Raw genomic sequence first — 9,160 nt, 5'->3', positions numbered from 1 at the left:
AACCTCTTGCAACCTTTTACTAGTTTTATATTCTAGTACACCGTCAAATAAAGCCAAAACACTATTATTAGTGGCAAGGGGTTAGAGAGATTAAACGTTGTTTCATGACCTAAGGGCAACAACGATTAAACAATGCATATTAAATACAGGTGATCATGGGTCGGGTCGGGCTTTGTATTTATGATAAGGGCTATAACTTAGGCCTGGGGTTTTGGGCCTGAAACATAAACCCTAGCCCAGGTCTATACGGGCCTAGGCCTGATTCCCAGCCAATGTCACTTATATATAAAACATTACATATCTATATATTAAATGACATGACATGCATATATACTTATTTTATACATTATATAATATAAAAGATTACATATAATATAAATTATACATGTCATGTTAATAATATTTATATATATATAATATATAATATATTGTAAAATAGCATGTATACATTATACACAAAATGCGTAAGTTTAAATATATGCGAGCCGAGCCGGGCTTGAAGTATTAAGCCCAAGCTTGACCCTAAAATTTGCGGGCTTGATGTGAGCGTGGGCTCAGGCCCAGCTTGTGCAGGTCGGGTTAAAATGATCACCCATAATACTAAAGTGTTTCACAACCGATGGTAGGTGAAGAAAATATTGTAGTGGTTTCATCAGGGAAGGGGTTGGGTGAAAAATGAAGCGTCTATTTGGCATCATTGCCATTGCTCCAAAAAACGATGCCACATCAGTGCCACGTTGGAAAAAACGATGCTCCAGGAAACAATGCTCCAAGCCATGTCTTGAAAATTGGGAAGGCATGGCTTTGAGCAATGCCAAATTTGGCATTTCCTGGACCTGTAACTCGTTGCTACCAACAAAGCAATGATGTGGCATTGGATAATGGGTACCAGTGATAAAAAACGTTTTCTTGGAGCGTTGGTACCAAACAGAAAAAAATTGTTGCTCCAAGACATACTTGACAGCAACAATTCCAAACGGGGAAATAAAACATTTTATCAGAAAACGGTGCTTCCAACCCACACATCAGCAATACCATTTATTTTTTCGAATGCTTGATGCCAAACATATACGAAATGAATAGTGTTTAAGTTTATTTCATTGTATAATTGATGGGAAAAGGGAAATAAAAACCATGGTTTTCAAAACCAGACCAAACCAAACGGTCAGACCATTCTTCCCCAAAACCGTTGATTTTGGTCAGCAAACCACTGAATCGGTCGGTTAATCGTTCAAACGATTTTGACCATTTTTCAAATTTTTTAATTTTTTTATCATAACGGGCTAGTTAACGTTATCTGATCGGTTCAATCGAACGGTTTACGCGGACATAAACCGGTTCGTGCGGACATGAACTGATATGAAACACAGACAAAAGAGCCTCATTTCTTTGATTTTGTTTCCCTTGGAGAGCTCCTTCCACCGAACCCTACCCTTCCTCCATCGGTGGCGACAGAGTTCTGGCGGTTGATCGACAGCGACAATAAGGTCGTCGGCGGTGATGTGTTCTTCTCTCTTATTCTTCTCCTCTTCTCTTCTTCTACTTATCCTCTTTTCATCGTCTTCTTCGATGGTTGGTCTGGTCTTTTATTGAAAAACAATAGTTTTTTTTTGTTAATATATTAACTAATGCAAATTCTCATTCTCGGACATATAAAATCGTACCATGTCCTAAAAAATAGTGAGACAACGCAAGCTGAAGTTGTAATGATTTTGAAGTTGCTTTTTTTTTTGTCTGTACAAAATCTAAAATTGGAAATTAAGGTTTTGCTGTGAAGCCTACAGAACATTTGGATGGATGGATGCAACCAATCATTTCGAAAAATTCAACAAATCCCTAATCTCTTAATACTCTGTTTTCTGATGCCATTAAACCCTAAAATTTCCTATTGATAAGCAATTGCTACACCTACCATATGCCATATGATGCTTAGATATTCATTCTGAATACTTTGATTTTTCTTTTCTTTCTTTTTCTTTTTTTGTTGATATATAATTAGGTTTAGGACCGTATACTAGCACGGGATGTAATTCGCTCATTTTGTTTATGGAGTGGAATCCTCACTCACGCTCATCTAGTACTGTGTTTCAGTATCAGTCCTATCACCTGTACCTGTTCGTCCTTTAGATTGGCCTATCAATGGAGGAGAAGAAGAATAAGAAAAAGAAGAAGAATGATCCCCGGCCCTACCACCGGAGTTATTTGTCGAAAAAGAAGAATGAAGAGTAGAAGGAGAAGAATACATCGCCGCTGAAGGTCATTTTGTTGCTGTCAATGAATCGCTGAAGCTCTATCGCCGCTGATGGAGGAAAGGTTTGGTGTATGGGTATGATTCAGTGGAATGAGGTCTTTTGTCCCAGACTGGTTCGTATCCGTTTGAACCGTCCGAATAAGCCGACCAGACCGCGTTAACGCTCAAACGGATGTTAATGTTGGCCTAGTCAACATGTCATTATCTCATTCGTGGGTTCACGCATCCAGTGCACCCACGGGTGCACATAACGCGAACTCTATTAAACGAAGTCGATTTTTTAATGGAGCGAATGGTTATGTCTGAATTCGATCCATTTATTAATCGAACTATATCAACCGCATCCAAATTTGATTTGATGATGTATAAGGCCCATCCAACTATAAGATAATTTAATTGAATGTCGATTTGGGTTACAAGTTTTCAGGTGCTACTACCAACATAAAGACATTGTCAAATTGTGTGATAATATATAGTAAGGACCACAATATTTTCATGTCCCCACCAATTATAACTCAAAGGTAACACGTTTAGCGAGATGCACAACAAAATTACACGGCTCATCATATGCGCATGCCTTTGTCTACGCTTTTTTTGAAAGGAGTCGGGTCTGGATTTCCTACCCAGTAACATCGCATCCATACACAGGGAACATCTCATCCTCTTCAAGTTATTATGCACATGGAAATGTTCCCAATGCACAAAGGTAGCATTTTTATGGTAAGACAGTTTTTTGTGCGTAGGAGATCCAAAGTCTTTTGGAAGAGAGATATGCCTCACATGTTTCCAAGCTTCTCTCATGCACTATTAAGCACTAATAAGCTTCTCTCATGCACTATTCAATGCCTTTTAAATCACGAATTTCACCATTATTGCGATTAATGCCACATTCACTTGTAATTTATGAGCGATCATTCTTACTACTTTCTACCATCCTACTAGGCCACTAGCCCTAGCCCTTATTGGCCTTTCACCTTATAATTTTTTTTACTTATTAGTGTAAGAGCACCTGTATAAGATAGGGTTCAACTATGAGATGGAAAAGTTATAATATTCCAAAATAACTAACTATTACTATAATCATAAGAGTGGCAGTGAATAAGGTGTTATTTATCAAAATTCATGGGTGAATTTTGATTGGTTAAAACTATTTTTCGTACCATATATTTCTCACCAAGGGTATAAATGGAGCGAATTCGAATTGAACCAGGCTTGGTTCGAATTTGAAACCGATTAAATAGATGCATATTCGAATTCGATTCGATATTTGACGGTTTCTTAAAATAATGCATCAAATTCGAATTCATCTAAATAATCAAATATTCGAATTTGATTTGAATTCAAAATACACTTTTAACACCAACATCTTTACCAGGGGAATAAGTAGAAAACTAGTTTGCTCTTTTTTTTCATTCCTTGTCGATCTAATATTCAAAAAACAACTTGTTCCTTTTTTTGAATCATATCCATCTATTTGATGCTGTTGCAACAAGCGTCGCCATTAGTGTGGTATGCAACAGAGAGATTGCCCACCATGTTCATGTGCTCTACAACGTCGAGGGATAGAGAACAATAGATGACGGAGAGAGAGGAAGAGAGAGAAAGTAACTAAGAAACAAATTATAAAAACACTAGTATGTAAAAAAAAAGGAATGAAAAAGGGAGATTAACATTAAAACTTATAAGTTGCAATGGACCAAAAGAAAAGAAGCTGCGAAAAAGAAATGTTACAAGGTAAGAACCGAGGAAGAAGAAAGATGAATAGTAAATTAAAAGTGATTGAAATGAAAAGTACAAAATAATTAATGAAATTCAGGCCTTTTGATAAAAAATATTAAAATATTAATTTACTTGTTCCAAAAACCGTCATAACATTTGCATCGATTTTATTAAAATATAATTTTATTTGACCGAAAAATCATCATAGTGTCTCTGTCTTCATTCAATTCTTTGTTATTAAAATAATATTATAAAATAAAATGTTCAAAATTCATCATTCATTGTACTCCAACAAAATAATATATTAATATATATCCATATATCCATATATACGTATAATATTATCAAATCGGATTGACTCCTATTCGAATTTGGTTCAATTAATTGATTGGTAAAAATGCATCATTCGAATTCGACCATCAATGGCATTTGAATAATTTGAATTCGATTCGATTATGTCAAGTTTTTTAATACCGTTTACACATCTATTTCATGCATCATATATTTTGTCATACAAGATAATATAACACGAGTTTATCAAATTTAATTTTTATCATCTATACCAAAACAAATGCAAGTATCTACTTTATAATAATACTAGTGGGTCTACATACAATACACGAGCTTTATTAGATGAAACTAAAATAGGATAGCCATATATGACATTCCAAATTATTTATATAAATTAACTAATTAACAAATTTGGTTAAAGAATATTCATTTAGTATTGTTATTGAGCGTATTTTATGTGAAATTGAAATTCTTATTATATTTTGTATGAATACAAATTAATGATAATTTATTTCTTTTACAATTTTTGAAAATGTACAATAATTTGAGTACATCTAAAAGTATTCATTTCATTAGTTGTTCTTGATCTATATGAAAATTAATAAGTTTATTGTTGTTGTTTCTTTTCCTTATACTAGTAATTAAGCAAATATATTGCATGTGTGAAATTTTTCTTCATATCAATTACTTGAATTTTAGATATATCATAGTTAAGATATAATTTGAAAATTAAAAAAAAGTATCAATATGATTAAAAATAAACTTAAATATTTATTATTCAATTATGACATCATGCATTTTTTTTTTAAGTTGGATCATTGACCCACCATCTAGATAAGAAATAGCATTGCTTTTGGATTAATTTTAAATTAGGGAAAATTATAGTTAGAGCCGACTGTACATTTAAATTTTAGTTACAATGTTGGTCCATAAACTAACAAAACTCTCACAAATGGCTCTACATTTCAAGTTATAAAAACCCTCGCCATATCATCGGAGGGTTATGTGACTAATTGCCAACATGGGACTCTTAATCCATATTTGACACAATAAAAAGTTTATACTAAAATTGCCCTTTAATGTGGGGTGATTGGGAAAAAAAAAAGGTTTTTAATTTATCTCTCTCTCAATCTCCCTCACACTCTTTCACTCACAGTTATATTTATCTGCTCAACAACTATGCGATTTGAAAATAAATAAAAATTGTTTTTGGTTTCTGTATTTACATTATCTATATCAATTTCTCTCATTCTCTCTCTACCTATTGTTCTCCCTCAATCTCTTTATCGATTGATCTCTCATTCTCCCTTAATTTATATCGTTCTCCCTCAGTTTCTCTCCTTCTCCCTCTCTATTTTTTTTTTATTTTTATTTTCTTACACACTTATATGATATTAATCAAATTGTATAAAAGAACATGAGACCAACTTGGTATGGTTCAAAAATGATTACACCAATTTGATAAAATTCACAAGAAACTCTTGGCTATGAAATTTACACCAATTGGAGAACGATATTGATTGGGGGAGAAGGAAATTTTGACCAAAAAGGAGAGTGAGGGAAAAAATTGGGATGCATCAGTGGGGTCCCGATTTTCGAGACATGCTCGATTTTTTAATAAATGATTGAACCAAACAATAAGATACATATGCATTTGTTGAAACACCTATGTGGATCCGACGTGGCACTGTTTTTTTTTTAAATGGCCACAGTTCCAAATATCCCCTCAATTATTTCATTTTAAAGTAGAATGTTTTGACTTGGGTTCAGCCATAATCAATTGGGTCTACATATGCAATGCCACATACACTATACATATAGTGGTTAAAAGTATCAACAAAATAATGTTGTCGTTATTATTGTTGATGTTTTAGATAACATATTATTTTTTTAGGGGAGGGGTTAACGGTGGCAAAGAAAAATCAAATCCATGGGTAAACCTTGAAATCAATCTTGAAACCGCTAAGGCCAGAACCAAATCCATGGGTAAACCGATTCCTCAGCATAAGCAAAACAGATGATACGGGCTGATACATTGTCACTTTTTTAAACATTATCATTACTCACCCATTAAATAATAAGATTATTACCCAAAAAATAATAAGATTATTTGCAGTATTAGTCTAAATCAACTTTAAATCTTTATACACCTATTATCTCTCTCATCCCTCGAACTCACACCAATAAAAATGAACGACCCCTTTATTTGCCCAGACTTGATCTATCATATTATTGAAGATATATAATATTCACATTTGTTCACTAAAAGAATTAATCTTAGAGCTTTATAAGCAACAACTCTTTATATATGCAAACCACATAAAATTCCCAAAACCCAGACCCTCCCTGGTATTAATCCAATTTAGTGGTTGTATTTATTTGTTGCTTTTTATGTTTTCCGTAAAAGGGTATTACCATCCCTATGTTCGTTGGAGTCAAATAGTCTAGGCTTGGTTTAAGGTCAAACCGGACACAATTGGGCATAAGGCTTAAGGTCAGGCATAGACTAAAATTTGATAGATTCCGATTAGGTTTGGAGGCCAGTTAGATTGTAATGAAAATATATATACATATATATATGTATATATGTATGTATACTTGGTTTAGACTCGAACTGAATTAAGATTGAGCTGGGCTAATGATGGGCATAAGCTACCTAAGGACTAGCTTGAGTTCAGCCAGAAAAACAGAAAGGCTAATGTTTTGGGACAAACCAAATCCAACGACCAAGATTTCGAGCCCAGTTCATGTAAAATAGTGGACTTAATTGGTCTGAGCTTTTGATTGGGCCTGCCCAAATTACACTCCGTATAAATAGTATGGACAATTAAAAAAAAAAAATTATCATATTGAATATAAAATTTCAACAGTGTTGTGGATTCTATTTTTGTTTAAGAAAAACCTAAAACAACATAAAAGATCAAAATTATTTATTTGGTTATAACATCTTCAATTTGATGGAGTAAAAGTTTTATGGAAAGAAACAAAAACTATCATTCAACGGCTCTACAGTTTTACTTGCTACTTCATCAAGCGGTACCCGATACTGCATTCTACTCCACTTGAAGCCCAAGCCCATAATAAGGGTTGAAGCTAGTAGCTAGATTTTGAATTTTTTATTGAATAAGGATGCATGCCTTAAAACTTAAAAGTTAAAAGTCATTTGGACCGTTTGTCAGATCATTAACAACAAGATATTAGATTCCCCTAAATTAAGGAGTCCGGATCTGTCCTTTTATACCAACTTAATATGTCCCCGCCATATATTGGGAACATCTTCATTACATGTGCATCCCAATACACGAGTTCGGATATGCTCCTCATAGCATCATGTGCGAGAGATGTTCTCAACACATAACTGCAATGCACTGTGAGGCACTTTCTATGAGAAGCAGATCTAATCTCCCAATATACTGTGGGATGTGTTGTGAAAGAGCAACAAATGACTGTCTGCCAGCACTCCATATTCCATGAGGTGCACTATGTGAGGAGGAGATATGGACTCTTCAGAGACAGTGGATATATTTTGCCAAGACAAGCCTAATTGGTTGCACCATCATAACAAATTGGGATCTACTCATCATAGAGTGCATCTCACACTGAACTTCACTGGCACATATCACTGTAAATTAGGAGCATCTCCCATGAATAATAACACATAAATGTGGGAAATGTTCATAATACATAATACACGGTGAGATCAGAGATGTACCTGTGAGATTGATGTGAAAAGTATTGTGTTAGAAGCAAATCTGGTCTCCGTCATAACACACGATACACATCACATGTTTGGTTCTTGTTCATGCGAGTTTTTTCCTCGAAGCCCTAATTTTTTTAATGGGCCCCAGCCTCAAAACCGAAAGTATCATACATGGATGATGGACATCATATCATTCACACCTGCTCCATCTAAAAGAGGATAGCGAAAAGGTATTCATTCTTTTTTGCATACCCGATGTTTAATTTTGATTGGTATGTTGCGTGTGCACCGTAGCCTTTTCCATTGGCTGTTTTTTTGGTAGTTTTTCCATTGGGTGCCAAAAAACGTAACTGCATTCATCAAAATGACAAAAAGGGGTCTGAATGGATTGATGTATCATGTGAATATCACTATGATCTCCTACCCAACAATTCTACCCATAAAACACTATCTTCGTGAATTGGGAACATTTTCCCATGTATAATGTGTGGCTGTAACATGGTTTTTAAAACCGGATTGGATCGGGCGGTTAGACCGAAAAAACTGGAAATCGGTCACCAGTTCCATTTTACCCCATAACCGTTATCTCACAAAAAAATAAAAAATCATTGATTTAGTTAGCAAACCGCTTACCTGGGTGGTCAAACCATTTGAACCGTCCAATAGTTTGGCCGTTTTTTTTAATCATAACAGGCCATTCATTCGGTTCAAACAGACTGATTGTTCAACCCATGAACCGGAACCCTTACCAGTTTGTTGTCCGTTTTGGTTTTAAAAGCCTTTTGGCTATGATGTTATGTAGGTGGATGTGGGTAGAAAAATCCATACTATGCTAAAAACCCTCTTCAACAACTTGGGCTGTTGGGCCCCATTACCCAAAGTATTATCCATGTCCAAGCTCACAAAACTCCCTCTTAATACGGGCCAACATGATTTGTGCCTACACATCTTATATCAAACTAGGACCCATTATGCATGTGATATGGGGAATTAGGGCTCCTTGCACCAAGCTCACAACCACATCCCACCATATACTAGTAACATCTCCCATGAACAATGTATATTTTGAAAAAGTGGTTAATAAAATCTTTTTTTTTTTGTATTTGTTGATAGCTATATGCCATTAGGCACCACATAAGCATAATAGTAAATAAACATCTTTGTGTTGGGGGAAATGTTTAAATGAAGCTTCCCCCAAT

Source organism: Nelumbo nucifera, chromosome 8 (assembly GCF_055504915.1).
Source record: "Nelumbo nucifera cultivar China Antique chromosome 8, China Antique-T2T, whole genome shotgun sequence".
Taxonomy (NCBI): domain Eukaryota; kingdom Viridiplantae; phylum Streptophyta; class Magnoliopsida; order Proteales; family Nelumbonaceae; genus Nelumbo; species Nelumbo nucifera.
The sequence above is the reverse complement of the archived record's forward strand: the minus strand, read 5'-3'. Positions refer to the sequence as shown.